General features: G+C 40.9%; 1 protein-coding gene and 1 non-coding gene across 2 annotated transcripts in view; one reads left to right on the forward strand and one right to left on the reverse strand.

Annotated features, from left to right (window-relative positions):
• Positions 1 to 20,671, forward strand: part of LOC149218467 (IAA-amino acid hydrolase ILR1-like 7) — a 185,806-nt gene that overhangs the window by 128,426 nt on the left and 36,709 nt on the right. The gene's annotated exons all lie outside the window — the stretch shown is intronic.
• On the reverse strand, positions 535 to 606 carry TRNAN-GUU (transfer RNA asparagine (anticodon GUU)). Its single transcript has one exon. It is a non-coding gene; the product is annotated as a tRNA-Asn (tRNA).

A 20,671-nucleotide genomic window follows, 5' to 3' on the forward strand; every position in this document is an offset into this window, starting at 1 on the left:
CTTTCGGGGGTAGGGAGATTATGATTGGGATAGCACAAAGCTATGGAACTTAGTCTTCACAAAGGGTCATTTATCGAAAATGATACTCGGTATGTTCGAGAGTAACCAGCATATTTGTGGCTAACCTCCTATAAATCTTCCTCATTATTAGATTTAGATTAGGGTTATAGAACGAGAGATTCTTCCAAATCCGAGGGAAAATATGAGGGAAAATAGATTGACAGCATGCAGGGATCCAATTTTGACTTCCAGGGAACGAACTTATAGTTCTAACAGCTGGTAACGGGTCGAGCAAATAGAGGCCTCTTCACCTTCAGCTCTCGAAATGTCATCACATCAGGAGAACAATGGATTTGTTTCTCCGAACTTTTCAGTATTTCGAAGAGACCGTTGTTTCCATTTTGCCTTTCTCGGACGACCGGGATCCTATCTTGATCCTGTGGCGATTGTGCATTCATATATTATGAACAAGGACAGGTAATGTTTGACTTACTCCTAATGGTAAAAACGAGCTTTATTTTGAATAAAACGGATCTCCCCAAGTAGGATTCGAACCTACGACCAATCAGTTAACAGCCGACCGCTCTACCACTGAGCTATTGAGGAACAACGGAGGGTTCCCATATACGGGCAAGATTCTTGTTCTTTGGACCGACCCATGATCATCAGTGTATAAACGAGAAACTCAATAAGGTTTTTTATCAACTCTTGGAAACCCCACCCTAGAGGTATTGACCTATAAATACAATAGGATCTATAATTATTGCTACCATTCAATATTAGGTATTACTTAAAAAAAGAATAATTCGATTATATAGAACCTTGAAATAAAGAGATAACTTTTAGATTTAGATAAAGGAGGATTGGCGGTGAAAATAACAGTTTACGAGAAAGGCGGAATCGGTAAATCAACAACTAGTTGTAATATCTTAGTCGCTCTAGCGAGACATGGTCAAAAAGTGTTATAGATTGGGTGTGATCCCAAACACGATAGTACTTTTACTCTTACAGGATTTCTAATACCTACAATTATAGATACTTTACAATCCAAGGATTATCATTATGAGGATATTTGGCCCGAAGATGTAATTCACAAGGGTTATGGAGGGGTGGATTGTGTGGAACCAGGGGGTCCACCCGCAGGAGCCGGGTGTGGAGGATATGTGGTGGGAGAAACTGTAAAGTTGTTAAAAGAATTAAATGCATTTTACGAAGATGATATTCTATTATTCAATGTATTAGGTGACGTGGTCTGTGGAGGTTTTGTCGCTCCATTGAACTATGCAGATTATTGTGTTATTATTACAGATAATGGATTCGATGCATTATTTGCAGCTAATTGTATTACTGCCTCTATAAGGGAAAAAGCTCGTACACATCCACTCCGATTAGCAGGCTTGGTGGGAAATCGTACATCTAGAAGAGATCTTATAAATAAATATGTAGAAGCCTATCCAATGCCCGTAATTGAAGTATTACCTATTATTGAGGATATCCGAGTTTCCAGAGTAAAGGGTAAAACCTTATTTGAAATGGTTGGATCTGAACCATCCCTTAACTATGTTTGTAATTATTATTTAGGCATAGCAGATCAAATATTGTCCCAACTAGAAGGTATTGTCCCAAAAGAGATTCCAGATCGGGAATTATTCAATTTACTCTCTGATCTTTATCTAAATCCCATTGGTGGTGGGGGACAGAAAAAAAATAATAAGGAAAATTTACTTGGGTTTACGCGGATTTAGAATCAACAATTTCTCCACTTCTCCACAATTTGTTGTCAATTTGTTGACAATTTTATTATTTCTTGTTATCATTCTTTTGTGTTACTAGTCTTTTTATTCATTATTTCTTTTCCTTATTTATCCTTAGCCTTTTATTCCCTCCCTATTATGTCAACAAAAATTGTTGAAACTATAACGCTTGAATGTGAAACGGGCAATTATCATAGCTTTTGTCCTATTAGCTGTGTATCCTGGTTGTATCAAAAGATTGAAGACAGTTTCTTTTTGGTAGTGGGCACAAAAACATGTGGTTATTTTCTCCAAAATGCACTTGGAGTTATGATTTTTGCAGAACCCCGCTATGCAATGGCAGAATTAGAAGAAGGAGATATATCGGCCCATTTGAACGATTATGAGGAATTGAAAACGCTTTGTATTCGGATAAGAAAATATAGAGACCCCAGCGTCATCATATGGATAGGCACCTGTACTACAAAAATAATAAAAATGGATTTGGAAGGTATGGCACCCAAATTGGAATATGAAATTGGAGTACCAATTCTAGTGGCAAGAGCAAATGGACTGGATTATGCTTTTACTCAGGGGGAAGACACTGTCTTAGTTGTAATGGCACATCGTTGTCCAGACCAAGAATTCCCCATTGGTGAATCAAAAGAAACTAAAACAAAATTATTCCCTTTTCCTCTTCTGAAGGAAAAGGATTTGGTGGAATATGCAAATCATCCTCCCTTAGTTATTTTTGGGTCTTTACCCTCGAATTTGGTTTCTCAACTTGATACAGAATTAAGACGCCAATTCATCAAGGTATCAGGTTGGTTGCCCGCTCAGAGATATGCCGATCTTCCATCACTGGGTGATGGAGTTTATGTTTGTGGGGTTAACCCATTTCTTAGTCGTACAGCAACAACTTTGATAAGACGAAAAAAATGCGAATTAATCGTAGCTCCTTTTCCTATTGGTCCGGACGGAACGCGTGCTTGGATCGAAAGGATTTGTCCTGTATTTGGTATTGAGGCCCAGAGTCTGGAGGAAAGAGAGGAACGGATATGGGAGAGTTTAAAAGATTATCTTGATTTGGTACGCGGAAAATCTGTCTTTTTCATGGGAGATAATCTAATAGAAATATCTATAGCCAGATTCTTAATCAGATGTGGTATGATCGTTTATGAAATTGGTATTCCATATATGGATAAACAGTATCAAGCTGCTGAATTAGTGCTATTACAAAATACATGTATAAGAATGTGTATGCCCATACCACGAATTGTAGAGAAACCAGACAATTCGAATTAGATACGACGTATGCGCGAGCTACAACCCGACTTAACCATCACCGGAATGGCTCATGCTAACCCGTTAGGGGCGAGAGGAATCGGTACTAAATGGTCAGTTGAATTTACTTTTGCCCAGATTCATGGATTTGCCAATGCGAGAGATGTACTCGAATTGGTTACCCGACCTCTACGACATAACGAAAATTTAGATAACTTGGATCGGACCACCCTGGTTCAAAAGAACAACGAGTTATATACCAGTACTCCTGTTAAATAAGATAACAGATAATATATATTAATAGCATATGCAATATCCAGATATTAGAATATTTCTTATAAATCAATTATGTTAAATCGAATATTTCTTTATATAATATAAAAACTATTTCTATACTTAGAAATAATATATATGATAAAATCATAAATTTATCAAAATAATTCTTTGATCAAGATCAAAGGGAGTTTTAATATGATAAAAGTACTTGATCTACTATTGGGTCCATTATCCTCATGGGTAGAAGTTTCAGGTCCGATCATCATATTTGGGCTATATTATGGATTTCTTGCTACATTGCCTTTTGGTCCCTCTAAAATCTATTCCACGAGATCCTTCCTTTTGGGAAAACCTGGCTATGGTATAATAGCCATAAGTGGTTCTATTACGGGACATTTAATAGGATTTTTGTCCATGTATTATTCGCCCATCTATGCAGTGCTGTGGAAACCTTATGCAATAACTTTATTAGTCGTACCATATATGTTCTTTCGTTTTTTCCAAATTATGGACAAACCTTCAAGTTCTGAATCTCCGCACCTCATGAATTCGATCAACAATCCAAAAGCTCTAAGTCTATTTATGGATGGTCTAATTCTTCAATTGTTGAATCCCATTCTTTTAGCAAATCCCGTATTAACAAGACTGGTGAACCTCTTTCTTTTTCGTTACAGCCCTAATATATCCTTTATGATAAGTGGTCTTTGCAGTTGGTTGGGCGGTCATATTCTATTAACAATTTTTATAAAATGGGTATCTTTCCGTATAGATCGTAATTCACTTATCTATAATACTTTATTAAGACGTTATATCAATCGAACCTTTAGTTTACTTATTCTTTGTTATTGTTCGTTCTATTTGGGTAGAGCCCCATTACCTTTTCTTAAAGGTAAAAATTATGAAGACAACAATGGCCGCTCTGTGACTATGGCTAGAGATGACCGCTCCGTGGCTATGGCTAGAAAAAACCGCTCTGTGGCTATAGATCCACAAAAACTTCAAGAACTTATAAAAGAAGAAAAGTTCTTCCGGCAGCAACCATGGCCCATTATGTGCTTTGATCATAATAGGGTTTATCAACCGATACGATATATTGGAAATAGCCCATTTACTCGCCTAGGTCCTGTGAGGACCGAAGTCTCTCAATATTTTTTTGGCGCATACTCAAGTGATGGAAAAAAAAGAATCTCTTTTACGTTTTTACCTAGTGTATTGGTCCTTGGGGAAAAGCTCGGTAAATATAGAGATTTTTTATATACTTCTTGCTCATCTGAGGATCCTTATTATAGATGGAATCATACCATGAAAAGAAAAAGAGATTCTTTAGGGAATGAATTTTCGGATCGAGCGAAAGCTCTAAGCCATGGATCTCCCGTTAAAAATGTTATAGAAAGGAGAGTGAAATTCTCCAATTCTAAGGGGGATTCTTTTACTGAAATGTATGATCCATTCCTTAATGGGGCATTCCGTGGAACAATAAACCAATTTGAGTCCCCCCAAATGCTGAACGATTCGATCATTTCGAATCTTTCGGATTTCATAGAGATATTTATGAGAGACCCTAAAGAGGGATTCCCGAATGATCCACTTGGGTATGGGTACCATATCTCTTATCTTTGGCAGGAATTGGAACACGAAAGCTTTCCACTACCCTGGGAGCCCTTACCTACATATACTTTCCCACATTGGGTTTTTCTGGGAACATTTGTCCAAAAACAAAAGTTTATATGTGTGTGTTTATTTCTCTCTAGTGCAGTATTTAGTTTCCAGAGTATTTATTTTTTGTAGGCTGTAGTGTATGTATTTCAATATTTTATGTAGAAAATTGCAAGCAATTTGTTTAAAGGAATTTATCAGTTAGGAGAAATATCATCAGTTTGTTGCAGTAGGAATCGGGTCACCGATTTTTCACATGGTATCAGAGCACATATCATAAGCAGTAGAGCTCAGAAGAAGAAAGAAGGAGGATTTTCGAATCACTGTAGAGGTAGCAATTCGAAACCCTTAGAGGCAACACAGTCCTTGGGCCAAGGAGATCGAAGTTTTGAGGAAAGTTTGATTTCTCTAAGTGAGTCGACAAAGAAATTCGATTTCCAAATCAAATCCTTCCAGAGGAAGAAGGGAGCAACATATTTTTCCTTTGCAGAGTAGATGTTTAGCCAGGACAATTATTTCGCAGCAGTTGCTAGAAGAACAACGTCAGAAGGAGAGAAGAGCACATACTGAGGGAATTCCTTTCTCAGAGGACTTCTAGCCAAAGAAGTTCAAATTTTCCTAGTAGAGCAACGATAGTTGTGTGCAGGATTTCTCACTCCATAAGGGAGTGCAAATAGTTGGGCAGCAGTTGCGCAGAGGAGAAGAGGAAGCAGTTCGACCTTTTTAGGAGAGATGGCATCAGCTGGGTTGAGAGATCAAGATCAATTGGATGGAGCCTCCAATTATGTGATCTGGAAGGCTAGTGTCTCCTACCTTCTAGATGAGCATGATCTTAAAACTTATGTCGATAGTGTGGTAGTTGTACCCGTCAATGCATATCTGCTCAAGAAGTACAAGGCTAAGATGGCGAGAGCTAAGAGGATCATTCTCGATGGAGTTCAATATCATGTGGTATCCCATATAGCTAGCAAGGATACTACTCGATAGATGTGGGAAGCATTAGCTATGTTGTACGAAAGATCTTCTGAGCAGCGGAAGATGTACTTAGAGGAGAAGCTGAGATGCACAAGGATGTAGAAAGGGGAGCGTGTACACCCCTTCCTTACGAGGCTTTAGGATGTTCAAGACCAAGTGGCTTCAGTAGGGTCAACGCCCCAGCCCTCAGATTTTGTACGATTAGTGCTGAATAGCATTTATGAAGATTGGCAAGTTTTCATCCAGAGCGTCATGGGTAGAGAAAAACTGCCATATTGGGAACGTGTGTGGGCTGATCTGCAACAGGAGGAAATGAGGCGTGATCTGGTGAAGGCCACCATCAGTGGCAATAGTAGCAGTGGGACGAAGCAGGTGAAGGAAGAGGAGGACGTGGCCCTTGCATCAAAGGGGCAGCAAGAGCAACGCAAAAGAAAGAACGATATTTCGAAGATCAAGTGCTTTAGGTGTGGTGAGCTGGGCCACTACAACACTCAGTGTCCTCTCAGAAAGAAGGCCAAGGAGGAGAAGCAGGATTAGCATGTTTCATCCGCTGAGATCGACAGGTTGTCCTCGAGACTAGAGGAAGAGTTTGCCATGATTACCGAGATGCCTCCAAGGGTGAAGTGGGGCGATCTGGAATTGTAGCCCCAGAGAGCTACAGGATGGGCAGGATCCTTTAGGATTCCACCTCTTGGATCAAGACCTTGCTACGGGAGCCCATAGTTAGCAGTAGCAGGATGGACCAGTGGGAGTTGGTGCAGTCAGGTGCTAAAGTGACAGATGCGATAGCTAGTAGCGGTCTGAGACTAAGCAGTATAGAGCAGAGTTGGCAGCAGTGTAGTTGGCAGAGAGCAAAGTCAGCAGTAGCACAGAGGCTTCAGTGACAGTGCAGAGGCTAGCAGCAGTCAGAACTCGGATGATGGATGCATCATACTAACCATAGTTGGTTCAGTATTTTGGATGCTTTTCCATTGTAAATGTTGCAGTTGTAGCAGTAGCAAATAGGATGGGTTGTAGTGCAGATGCAGTGTTGGCAGCAGTTCACCAGGGCCAATAGCAACACATATGCAGATCATATCAAAGTTGCACAGTAGTTGGTGGGCAGTAGAGCCAGACATTAGCAGCACAACATGAGATGGTGCAGAGATGGAGTGATGCTTCAGTGGGTTGCAACACTAGAGCACATTCCTCGCTAAGAGGGAGTATTGATTTTTGTAGCATCGGATGTGCTCTTGCCTCGAGATTTTGCAAAGAGGCTAAGGCACATGCATTCTCCAATACCTAGAAATCGTTTGGGAAAATTCCACCTAGAGATGATTTAATTAAAATAATTAACTTTTTAAAATGGTTCCCTAAGTCTAAACTTAGGAAATCTGATTAATTAAAGGGTATTAATTAAATCAGGTGTGAATCTTCTAGAAGAAGACGAGGATCAACTCCCAGTTAATCTTAGCCATTGATTATGTTTTAATCTTGGTCATTGGTGCTCCAACGAGAGATTATAAGGAGTTCAATGGGCACTTGGAGAACACACTTGTGTAGTTCGATTTTGCTGGGAAGTTGATTTCTTGAGTAGCAACTATGAGTTGCTGGAAGTGACTTAGTAAAGTCGAAGCAGTGAGAGAGGGGCAGGGATAGTAGACCGGAGGAGAGTTTTTCCAGATCCGGGGAGTATAAGGCAGAGAAGACATAAAGAGGTTCAAAGAGGCAGCGCAGTGCCACGCAGAGCTTCAGGGGGAGTCCGAGATTCAGCTGGGAAAGTCGAATTCCAGAGCCATAAGCCGGGGTGTGAGACTGGGGGGTTAGAGGATCAAAGTTCCAGCCATCAGGAGATCAGAGGAGGAGGTGACACAGAGCCCAAACACTGTGACGCAGATTTCCGTAGGCTGACGCAGAGGTTGTGCAGAGGCAACGTGATGCTAGCCATCCAGCGCCCGGATCAGATTCGGATCGCCAGTGATAGTGTGAGATTTTTCTTACTTTCTCCTTGTTGGTATTTCTCTGTATCAAATTGCCAGTTTGGGCATCTAACGATTTGTACTCAGATTACTACTGCATAATAAATAAAACCCTCAGCTGCTGCACCGGTTTTCCCACATTGGGTTTTTCTGGGGACATTTGTCCAAAAACAACAGTGTATATGTGTGTGTTTATTTCTCTCTAGTGCAGTATTTAGTTTCTGCGATATTTATTTTGTGTAGGCTGCAGTGTATGTATTTCGATATTTGTTGTAGAAAACTGCAAGTAATTTGTTTAAAGGAATTTAACAAATAGGAGAAATATCATCAGTTTGCTGCAGTAGGAATCGAGTCACCGATTTTTCACAGAGGAGAGTGCTTCTTGGCAATGTGACTTCTGTACTTCCTGGGCCAGCACAGACGCAACATTTGGTGCACACGTGGGAGGTAGAGCATAAGCCTTTGAGGCTGAACTTTGTCGGGGGAGCTAAGGGAAGCATTTTTGGAGGAGATTGCTACATTTCCGAAGCTTGGGAGGAGGTTTTTGCTTGTATTCCTTGCAGGCCGTATTCTTTAGTAGTTTGGAGGGCATAGGGCATATTGGAGGCCGAATTTGGGAGGTTGGATTAAGACCAAACCCTTTGTGGGTTTTGGTCAAGGAGCTTGGGGCCGAAATTATAACATTTTTTGAGCAGTGGAGGTGGAGTTTCTTGCAGTTCCTTTCTAGCTAGCAGTGTAGTTTTTTGGGACAACGCAGAGCATTAGAGCAGTAGACATTTCCAGCATTTGAGATCATTGTCTTATTGCCCGGGTTCTGTCACGCTTGCCATTGAGGCAAGCCCAAGTGTATTCCTCCATAATATTGTACTTGCTCCATTGATTAATAAAATGGCTCAGCTAGTTCTACTTCTGGAGTTTTTATGAGAATTCACTGATTGTTGAAATTTTCTGTGTTGTAAATCGTTTTTGCTTTGCATATCACTGTTTACTTGAGTTTGGAATGTTACATCTAGCAAGGAAGGATAAGGCAATTGTTTTGCGATAACTTCATGAGAAAATTTCTTCTCCCTAAAGTAGGACCATGATGACTCTTAACCTACCACATGAAAAGTCTCATCTCTCGTAATGGAAGCTCATGATTCAAGGCTAGATGATCATCTGAAACAAGATTTTAGAGGGAGATATAAAATCCCTGATGACTTCTCTTGCCTGATGATTTTTGATAAAGGTAAGTCATGACAACTAAATCTGATGACTTTGATGATGGCTTACAGGCTGCATATGACAAACCTCCTCTTTATCAATGTAAGAGAAAGCGGAAGTTAAGATGGAAAACCTAGTCTTGATGCACCTAAAAATCTGATGAGAAGCTACTGATATATATATATATATATATATATATATATATATATATATATATATATTGTGGGATCCCTGGTATTCTTGATAAACACCTATCATATGTCTCGCTATAATGACTCCGAGTGTATCTATGAATAAGCCCCATAGTGGATAACTGTGTATTGAGATATTTCTATGATTCTATGGTCTAAAGTACATTGCCGAAATTTGTTGGTGAATGGAAAGTGCATGTTTAGGTGCTATAATATTTTGAATTTACTTTACTTTGTGGACGAATCAAAGATTGTGAGCACCATTGAGGTTGAAAGCAACAAGGATGACTTACTATGAAGTCATTTGATTGGAGAAGCTCTTCAGTGAGCCATTTGTGCTCATGCTGATATCCACCCTTGCATATTAGCAGCAGGAAGCAATCAAGCTCCATCATTACAGGATGAATGTGCATATTCCCCCTCAAAGATTCTTGGTAATGTCAAGTTTATCCTCCTTTAGAGAGAGACTGGGAGTCGTGGAATGACCCTACTATGAGGGTCCCGATCGAACATTGAGCTCTAGGAGCTCCTGGGGGCCTGAGGTACCTTTTAGAGCTATGAGTGACTGTAGGGTGAGTGGTTCACCTTCCCCTATAGGTGTGTTGTGTACAGGGTGAGTGGTTCACCTTCCCCTGCGATAACCCATGACGATTGACATGTGTGTAGGGTGCATGGTTCACCTCCCCCTACGATTGATGACATGTGTGTAGGGTGAGTGGTTCACCTTCCCCTACGATTGGTGACATATGCATGGGATGAGTGGTTCACCTTCTCCTATGGCATATGAGTAGGATGAGTGGTTCACCTTCTCCCATGGTCACCCCAGTGAGAGATACATATAGGCATCTATTGGTTGTCACGTGTGGGCATGTCGGTGGGACGCAGTTCATCCTTTCCCCACATGTAGGATGCTCATTCCCTACGATTGATGGTTGACATGTCGTTGGGACGTGGTTCATCTTTTCCCCAAGTGTATGATCCTTCCTACGATGGTTGGTTAGCATGCACATAGGACGTAGTTCATCCTTTCCCTACGCTCGGTGGTTTGCATGCACGTAGGATGTGGTTTATCCTTTCCCTACGATGGTTGTGACATGTGTTTGTAGGATGTGGTTTATCGTTTCCCTACGTGTGGTTGTAAGAAGGATGTGATATATTCTTTCCCTGCTATTGTATCATCCTACCCATGTAGTTCGGGATACATGGGAAGTACCTCTCATCTGGCCAATGAGTTGGGAAAAGTGGTTAGGAACCATAGCACTACCAATAGATGCATCGTGTACTGTCGTACTCCCTATGTCTAGGATGCATGATGTTCAATGACTTGATCTGATTGTGTTTCTACCCCTGGTTATGTGCACTAACTTTTGTCAGTGGAAAGTGGCAAGGTCTTGTGACTCACTCTTGATCGATTCTTCTTCATTATCTATATCAGTGTTCAACAAAGTTGAGACAAGATGCAGAGATGGTTCAGGATGACAGGATGGCATGATGATGGGTCGATTGGTAGGTGGAATTCTCCCTAGTTGATAGGGGGTGTTAAAATTGGCAACTAGGGCCAAATTCCACTTTGGGCAGCTCCTTTGGAGAAGATAATTGTGGCAATGACTTCCTCTTTTCGAGAAGACCAAAATCGACCTAAAGATCACTAAAATTGGATAAGGGAAAATATATTTTTGAATGAAAGCCCACTCATGTGTAACTCATCAAGGTTGTCTTGGGGTTAATTAACAAAGTTAAACCCCACTCCATCTCCTATAAATAGAAGTGGCCTCCATCCTCTTTAGAGACATCCAGATCCTTGTTTTTCTTCTCTCTGAAATTGGCCGCTGCCCTAGGAGATAAAACAAGGAGGAAGAGGATCATGTTTTGGGCCATTTTGTTTCTTATACAATTCTAAGTCATTGTAGGCAAAGGCTGCATCCTTGAGAAGGATTTCTTGGCAAGTTTTTATGACTATTTTATGGAAAACCTTCCCTACAGCAGACCGAGTTCTTCAGGTAGGAGGCCGAGGCAATTGAAAGCATCCGATGGGTATTTAAGGTCTATTATGGGCAACATTCATCTTCTCCTGCTGGTAGCAGACATTCTATGGAGAGTTTAGGGGTTAGACCTTGTTTGGAGGAGGCCGAGAGGCCTAGAAGGCAGTTCTGCCTATGACGCAATCACATGAAGGATCAACAAAGATTTTGAAGCTTGTCTTGAGGGTGAACACAGGGGTTACAATAGTAAGTTAGGGCTAGGCATTTGCCCTAACCAAGTCTGCTCAGAGATATGCAAATTTGCCCAGGACGAGACTGTTGTTGCCCAAATTGTACAAGCATCGCGATCACTGCCCAGGGCGGGGGCTATCACTTTGATCCCTGCCCACTCCATTCTAACTGTCTCCCAACAACACACTATGGGGGATAGTCCTTATGGAATGAGGTGAAGGAAAACGAGTTGGAAACCAACTCGCTTGGGAGACACAGATGAATGGCCTAGCTACTTGATAGAATTTAGCAAGATTAATGATTAGATTAGATTTTAGGTATGAGACTAGTGCTTTATGGAGTCACAGTTCTTGCTTATTATAAATTGAAACCAAGTAACCGGATGGACACTTGTTGCTTAATATGATAGACTATCCTATATGATATGCAATTCCTAAGAGCTAGGTGTGATGTAAGGATGTTGGTTATTTTTAGCTTAAATGCTTAGTCTAAGTTGAACCACTCCCTTAACTGTTTTGAGAAATAGTCTCCAGAGTAGGTTGTGAAATGGAAGCCAATTGGAAGCAGGCAGTGCCCTGATTAACAATACCTCCCCCTGTGTTCCATCCACCCTGTGCCTCTGGCGCTGCAGAAACTGTGGCTCTAACGACTGTAAGGTCATTGTGTTAACCACTAAGAATAGTTGAATCCCTCAAGCTAATTGGAAAATGGTTGCCCTAGGAGTCTATCAACCTAGCTTATGTTAGGAGGTAAGCTCTTAATGCAGGCTAGATCCTAGAATGCTTATGCAAGATAGATTGAGTGAAGCCTTCTTGAGTTAATATTATTTATGTTATTTAAGTACTTAGTGTGAATTATCTTATAGCCATAATACTTAACAATGATTAGATAACAATCTTAAGACAAAATAGGTGCTTAAAGATACAAGTTTCAATATTCAACGATATTCCACAAGATGTTTAGAGCAGATGTCTAATTTAACAATGATTACTTGAGATATGCCAATGACCATTGTTGAAATGTATTGACGGTGCTGGACCCGCCAACATGTCAGGGGATCTTTGTGGTAAGAAGTCCCAACTAGACCTCGGACCGTTTGGAGTAGGAGTCCTAGCAGTGGGTAGTAAAGCTATGCCTTGACTGCAATAACACGTAAAGGTAAGTGTGATATCTTTGTTGGAAGCAAGTGTGACCTTGTAGCGAGTCAAGAGAGATGGATGGGGAGGTTCTAACACAAGAGGGGAAAAGGAAGTGTGCCCCTTAGAAGCCTGTAATAGTACGCAACTTGAAAGGAACACACAAGCTGAATAACATCACAAACTGGAAAGCATAATAGTCGACAATCCAAAGTGATGAGTTAAACCAACAACACACTTCAATAAGATTCATACAATCACATATGGAATAGTCTATACATAAATGCGTAAGTTAAAACTACATACATTGTGAAAGTAACCAAAATAGTCGAACTACAATAACAACATATGCATGAAATGTGTTGGCTCTGTTATATTATATAAAAGTGAAAGTTCCATCCATACATATGACCATGATAGCCACTAGCCCCAATAGTGGAACGTTACAGTCAACACCGCTCGCTCCTCCAAAGAGATGTACTTTCTCTGCACTGTGGAGAAGCCAAGGTTCGTCACAATACTCTCCAAGCCCTCTTTAAGAAATGCTTAGCAAAATCTTGACTCATAAAAGCCTATTCTATGAGTTATGAGGTTCTATATATAGCAAAGGGTGGGGTGACCCTTGACATTCCCCTTTGTGACTCTTGGACTACCCTCATGACTCTTCAACTTCGTTACATATAACTCTTTACATTACATATGACTGTTTGCATTCCACTAATGACACTTGGAATTTCACTTTACATTACATCTGATTACAACAGTTACAGCTCATAGTAGTGAGGTGGCCGAGACAACTCATAACACAACTCGACATGACACTATTGACATGTACTAGCTGAATATGGTGTCCATGTCAAGCTGTTGTGTTGTTAAGTGATGGATGTGTCCTTGAATGTACTTTGTCTTCATCTCTGCATAGCTTGGTGCTGCGGGGTCTTCAATGGTCTTGGTCTTCGCAAGATGGTTCCATGCATGTGTTTCTTTCACTTGCTGTTTGATATGCTTCGTATGTACATTCAATTGCGAGCAAGTCTTCTAGCATGCGCTCCTTCTTCATCCCATTCGTCGTCGCGCCATGATCCATCAATGTACTTGTTCCTGCAATTCACTCATGACGGGACGACATCAAATCCAAAACCTCCTAGCCTAGCATGATACATTGTTCTCGTGTTTCGGGTCGAGGTGACCAGGAGGGAGGACAAGACACTGAAACTGTGTAGAGCACAGCTTAGGCCGGGATGAGAGGCTCCGAAGGACTGCTGGGAAAAATTGCGCAAATGTCACTGGGAGGCAGATTTGCGCAATCCGGGACAACAGTGACCGCTGCAAGGTGGAACCCAGCTGGACAAAACTGCGCAATTCTCGAGAGGAAGACAAGGCAGGGTGTCTGGGGGAATTGCTGGATAGTTTTGCGCTTTTTTCAAGGCAAGGAGCTGGCAGGTCACTCGGGGTCCAGCTGAGAATTTACGTAGATTCTTTGAGAGAGACAGAGCTAAGCCGCAAAGGACACTAGCAGGAAATTCTATGCAATTTTCCAGAGTAGGGCATGCTGGGTTGCGGGGAGCTGCTGGTCATAACTGCGCATTTTTGGGAGACCGTGCAAGATAGGCAGTTGCTGCGCAGTTTCCGGAAACAGTGCAGAGCGGGGTGGCAGCAGGTGTATCAGCTAGATCTGCTCAATTTTCAGGGACAACAGGGCAAGCCAGCAGGGGGCCTGTCAGTTAGATCTGCGCAATTCTCAGAGGGAGAATAGGGCAAGCCAACAAGGGGCCTGCCAATCAAATCTGCGCAATTCCTTGGAACAGTGCAGTGACAGGCAACAGGGGCCTGACTCACATGACTGCGCAGTTTCTGCAGACAGTGCAGGGCAGGCAACTGGGCAACTTCTGCGCAATTTTAGGGAGCAGTGCAGCCCTGGGTCATAGTGCAGTTTAGGTTTTCGGTAGACCAGAGGGAGGCTTGATGAGTGATCTTGTGGGAAGCGTAGATTGGATTGGACTTGGGGACAACTTCTGCGCAGTTCTGGGAGATAGTCAACTTGCTCACTTCCAAGATTGCGCAGTGCATGCTGCCCTGGAGGACAACCGCAAGCTTTGCGTAGTTTTGGGCAGTAGAGCAAGGTCACTGAGAGCTGAGACTGCACAGTGCAGCTCAGTCGGGGTCCGGTTGAAGGAGGGTTGTCCAGTCGAAAGATTTTCAGGAAAAATGGCTAAGTGTGAGAGCAAGTGAACTTGTGCATACATGACATTGTGATCACACACTTTGCATACATGACAACATGACGAACTAACCACTGGGACAACATAGCAAAGCATGACCTTCTGCAGGACTGTTTAATGGTGAAAGCGACAAGTGTGACACTTGGGATAGACCTTCGGACGACCGTGACGACACTTTCATGACAGTGCTTACAACTTTGTGTGTGAGTGCGACGGGTGTTCACATAGCTAAGACAATCCAAACACATAGACAAACCTTCGAAATCACCAGAACCGGATCACAAACATGACATAGCAATCAACATGCCAAAGACAACAGTTGGTTCAACAAGCAAAAAGGAAGCAAGACACGTAGAGGAAACACATGGAATGACTTTTAGTGCTTGCAAACATGCATGTTATTGAAGACAGAATGATATGACAATGACAAGCAGTCCTTCAAGCTACACTAAGAGATGTACTTTAAAAGATATACTTTACTTACCATACTTACCCTCGAGATGATCATGCATCTGACGAAGTTTGCATGCGGTCCCGATATTTTATCATAACTTAGTTTCTTGGTCCTTCTCCTCAACTCCTTGAGAGTGATCTAGCATGTCATCCTTTCTTGTAGTCACTGAGACATAGATCTGCGCAGTTTAAACGGTCAGTCACTGTTGCCAGGATGAGGCCCTGGGAGGCGCATCTGCCCAATTTCTGAATACAGGATATATTGGACAGCTTGGACAAAACTGCGCAGTTTTGAGATGCAAGACACTGTTGCGGGATGGGGTCTTGGGAGGACACCTCTGCGCAGTTTCTGAGTGCAGTGCAGCCTGGGCAGCTGAGAGGCAATACTGCATAGTTTCTGAGTGCAAGGCACTGCTTCAGGATGGGTCTCGGGAGGACACATTTGCACAGTTTTAGGTTGCAAGACAGACTGAGCAACTGAGGGACAACACTGCGTAGTTTCTTATGATAGTGGGTTTCGGCTGGGGGAAGGACACTAGAGGAAACCACTGCGCAGTTTTGGATGCCAAGGGAGGCTAGGGTCTCTGTGCATTGCACAGTTCCAACAGGCAAGGGAAAAAGCTTGAGGGTTGCAGAAACAAAGTGTGTAGTTCCGAAAAGCTGGATGAGGCTAGGTTGCTCGGGAAACTGACTAAGTGTGAGATCAGTGAAATTGGGGTAAACAGTAATGGGACTTGACTATGATCACACATGAACACTTAGTGATACAACATAGACCATCCAGAATGTATAAAACATACTTTGCTTGATGCAACAACCTTCGTGTCAAGAGTGCGTGAAGTGAGTGTGAAACATGTCTATGTGATGAGAACAACCCATACGCACAAAGATTTCCCCTCGAAGCAGAACAAACTTCCCTTTGCATGACAAATAGTAATCCCGATGCCCAAAGATGACACATACTGTATAAAGATGAGAACGTGAACAATCTCTTAAGATCAAGGAGGGGGCTTGAGATCATCGCCTTACCAATACGTGACCAAGGAATGATCGATCACATGATCCATAGTAGGCTCCGAAATTTGCATGCAAACCAAAATTTTGGAGGGTGGTTGTAGCCGCTACAACAAAATGCTCACTTAGAATGATAACCAATGAAAATTAAGATGCCAAATGCTTAAGACAAACAACCAAGATATCAAAGCCTCTTAAGATTATGATCTTTAACTTAGAGCAATAATCTAACGATTTCTTAACAGTGCCTTAACTAGATGTCGAACACAATGATGCTAATGCTCAAACAACTTAAACAACTTAAACCACCAATGAGATTTAAAGACTTAGATGTTGAGTATGTTAAGTGCCAAGTTAACAAATTCTCAAGATAAGCAAGTGCTAGATTCCAAAATTAATCATAACATTTCAGCACTTATTGATTTTATGACAGCAGTAGAGAGATCACTTTAACATGAAAATTGACAAACTTATGAGGTAGAAAATTTTCCAATGTTTAACCAATGTAAATTTGCAATTTTCAGACCTCTTAGGATGTTATATGTGACTGTTATGATAGCAGTAAGAAAGTTATAACAGCAGTGAAGAAAACATCTTGGATTCAATGGATAACAAGCCAATAGTGTATAGCAATGATCAATGAAATGCCCAACAACTTGCCAAAGTAAAGTATGAGCTTTAAGCCACTTCAAGATGCAGTATTCAGTGCTAGATAATATCTGATATATCTTATAACAGCAGTAAAAACATCAGTAGATCAGCAAGCTAATGATGCTAAAACCAATGCCCAATATGCTCAAAAACATGAAAATTTTACCAAAACTGAAAAAATCAATTTTTTGAGTCCTCTTTAGGTGCGTGATTTAGAAATTGCAGATCTGATTCAGTGACTTATGCAGAAATTAATAGCAAGAAAATATTTAGATCTAAGCTAGATCACAGATGCCCAAGTGGCCAAAATTTAAGAAAAATAAATTTTTGCATTTTTGAGTGATTTTGACCAATTCAAATGTGTTTTTAGGGCTATTATATCACTGCTATCACTGCTGTAATAAAACAGAGTGAAAATGAGGGTTTAGAGAGCAAACCCTAAGCCTACGGCCTTGAAGATGAACTTGCCCAAGTTGTTCAAAATTTTGGGATGAAGATGCCACCCGAAAATCAAACTTTTGAAGCCCAAAAACATCTTCAGTCCTAAAAATTTCAGAGGTGGACAAGGGCCAAACTAGGGCTACAGAAGGCCAACACTAGGCCAAATAGGGCTTGTGTTGAGGCTAAAGGAAGGCAAATCAGAGGTCAAAAATGGCCAAGGAGGAAAAAATGAAGGGAAATGAGGCAAGGAAAGCCCTAAAGGGATGGACAATGGGGCTAGGAGGCCGAAAAGAGGGAGCAACTAGGGTTTTATTGCTGAAAAGCCCACGGCTAGCCCAAAGGGCAGCCATCTAGGGTGGAGGAAGGAGATCGAGGTTTCTTGAGGCCACGGTGTAATGACCCATCTTTAATATAGAGAGCACTAAAGTATTAGCATGCATACAATGCATGCATATGATAGCTACATATGCATGTATTGCAATTTGCACTATTATATATATATTCTAAATTAACTATAAATGTTGAAAATCGACATTGCTTCAGATAAAAGTTACACCCTCACCCATCACCAAATATATTGCTTAATGCCTTGTAATGAAGAAGAAAATACCCTAAATAATTTTAATAATATAAATTTAAAAGTATAAAGTAAATTTAGTTAGAAGGAAATAAATGTAAAATTTAAGTTAAATATAAATATGGTTATATATTTATATATCGCATAATATTAAATTAATAAATTATTAAAATGTGAAATTCAAATCAAAATAAAATAAATATTATAAACTAATGATATTTAAAGAAAACTAATAAAAAATCCTAAAGGTAAACTAATACTCGTCAATATTCCTGTAGCTTTGGTAAGATAGAATTACACGTTACAAGGTAAGGTGTCACCATGTAGGGAGCAGTGACCGCCAAGAAATGATACATAAAGTCAGAAGAGGAGCATGAGAAAAGGGGGGGGGGAATATACAGAGCTAGGTTGCACAAAACGGGGAAACGGGTATGAGTTTCCGAAACGGGAAGTGATACGAAACGCAACCTCCCCAAATTTTGGAAACGGGGAAACGCAAATATATATATATATGTATATGTGCAATCATAAAGCATAAATGATACATTATAATTTGTTACACTTAAACATTAAGATTTAATTTACATCACATTTACTCATGAATGATCACATAATGAAAATAAAAATATCGGAATATCCAAAAGCAACCTTTATTATATATCCAAATCTCAAAATCAGCCTTTATTTATATTAATATATGAGGTTGCAAGTATAATAAAGACTATAAGGCTGCAAGAGAGAGATCCAAATTAGGATTTTCTGCATCCACATCCCATTCTTTAGAAGGACCACTGTTGTATTGGGAGTCTCCTCCTACATAGTCGAATGACCTTAGTGCTTTTGATTAAATACAAGTTTCATACCCTAGTACCCTACATGATCTTGATTATTGGGAGTTTCCCCTGCATAGAGGGCTTGGTTCTCTTGATTAAATACAAGTTCCATACCTTAGTAAATGATAAAATCCAATGGAAACATTGCAATCCCCCCAATCCTGAAATCCTGAAAAACAGATAAGTCTGCTGGATTTTGAGTGAGATCTAAAATTCTACTTTCTCCATATGAAATCCAATGAGGGTGAAACCACTCTCAAACATCTTGAGTCATTTCATGGTAATGTTAAAAATTTAAGTAAAAGGATGAAATTGAAAAATAAAGGAGAATATCACTTTTACTTTAAGAATTTAACATTACCATGAACTGCATATGCCTCAAACTTCCTGATGAACTGCATATCAACACTAGGGCAAAAAGTCACTTTTATAACTTTAGACATGCATCTAGAAACAACTAGAAGTCACTAACATACCCTAAAAATAAATTAAAAAACAAATTAAAAAAAAATTAAAAGACAACACAAGTTAATGAGGAAACGTGGGTCGTACTGTCGTGAAACGTGTTTCCGGCCGTACTGGCCACGTTTCTGTTTTCCGGAAACATGGAAATACGGCCGGAAACGCGTTTCACGGCCGTACCAAACACGTTTCCGCGTTTCGTACCAGTTTCTGTATGGAAACAGACCTCTATACCACGTTTCCTGCAACATAGATACAGAGCAGGAGAAAAATAAATCTGTTGGAGGGATGAGCCAGGGGCTTGATTTTGGAACTGAAAATTGGAAAATCTTCAACTGTTCTTGGAGTTTTGGGCACGGGGGCCAGTGGACTTCCATTTCGAAGTTCTCTGGATCTGGGAACTGCAGAGGTTGATCCCAGATAGGCAGGGAGGAATCAGTTGGTTTGGTAACGGAACCAGAAAACTTGGAGCAATGTGATCAACACCAGATGGGAGAATCAGGTATGCAAATGCATTTAATTTGGTAGAATTAACTTGATAGAATTTTACAAAAGGAATCTGTCAATCTTGTTGAAATTTAATATCAGTCTTTACATTTGTTACAAAAGAAATCTATCAATCTTATTGAAATTTAATGACAGCCTTTACATTTGGTATCAGAGCTAAGTTTAAACACTTGGGACCTTAGTGGCTACCATCATATAGCTGGAATTATAATTAACACTAAGAGAGTTCTCCTATTTAATACTAAGTGTTTTTTTTTTTCTCTGTAAGACTAGGCTAAAATATATTACAAAAAATCAAAAGTTACAGCAAAATTACACCAGGGCCGTGGCCCTGCATCTCCAGCGAGATTTTTCTCCATGAAAGACCCTTCAGAGTAGCATCATTACAAAATTGAGGCATCTGAATCGACATAGCCAGCGTTTGAATCGACACAATAAACATGTAAACCGCCACAATGGACATGTGATCCGACACGATGGACTGACAAACCGACACGATGGACACATAGACTGACACGGTGGACAGATAATCCGACATGGATGACACATAGACAGACCGACAGAGAGAGCAGCAAATCGACAAAGAGCTTGAAAGACAAACAAAGAGTTGCTTTCCTGGCAGCGGAAGACAGAGTGACGGAGGTGCTAGTCCTCATCGGTTGTATGGGCTCATCCTTCGCCGGTCCTTTAAGCTTCTGCGAGACCTCCATATCCTTCGCCGGTCCTTTGAGTTTCTGTGAGACCTCCATATCCGAGCGCAGTGACCGCTGAACCGGCTCACTAGGGCCAGCTTCCTCATCTTGAGTTGCTTGGGGAGAGTCAGCTTTGGTTGGCCTCCGCATATCGACCGCGGGAACCTGCATATCAACCATTGGCACGCCCAGGT

The sequence above is a fragment of the Pinus tabuliformis genome, chromosome Q (genome assembly GCF_031772625.1).
Source record: "Pinus tabuliformis cultivar Carrire ecotype Pingquan chromosome Q, CPIR1, whole genome shotgun sequence".
Classification (NCBI taxonomy): domain Eukaryota; kingdom Viridiplantae; phylum Streptophyta; class Pinopsida; order Pinales; family Pinaceae; genus Pinus; species Pinus tabuliformis.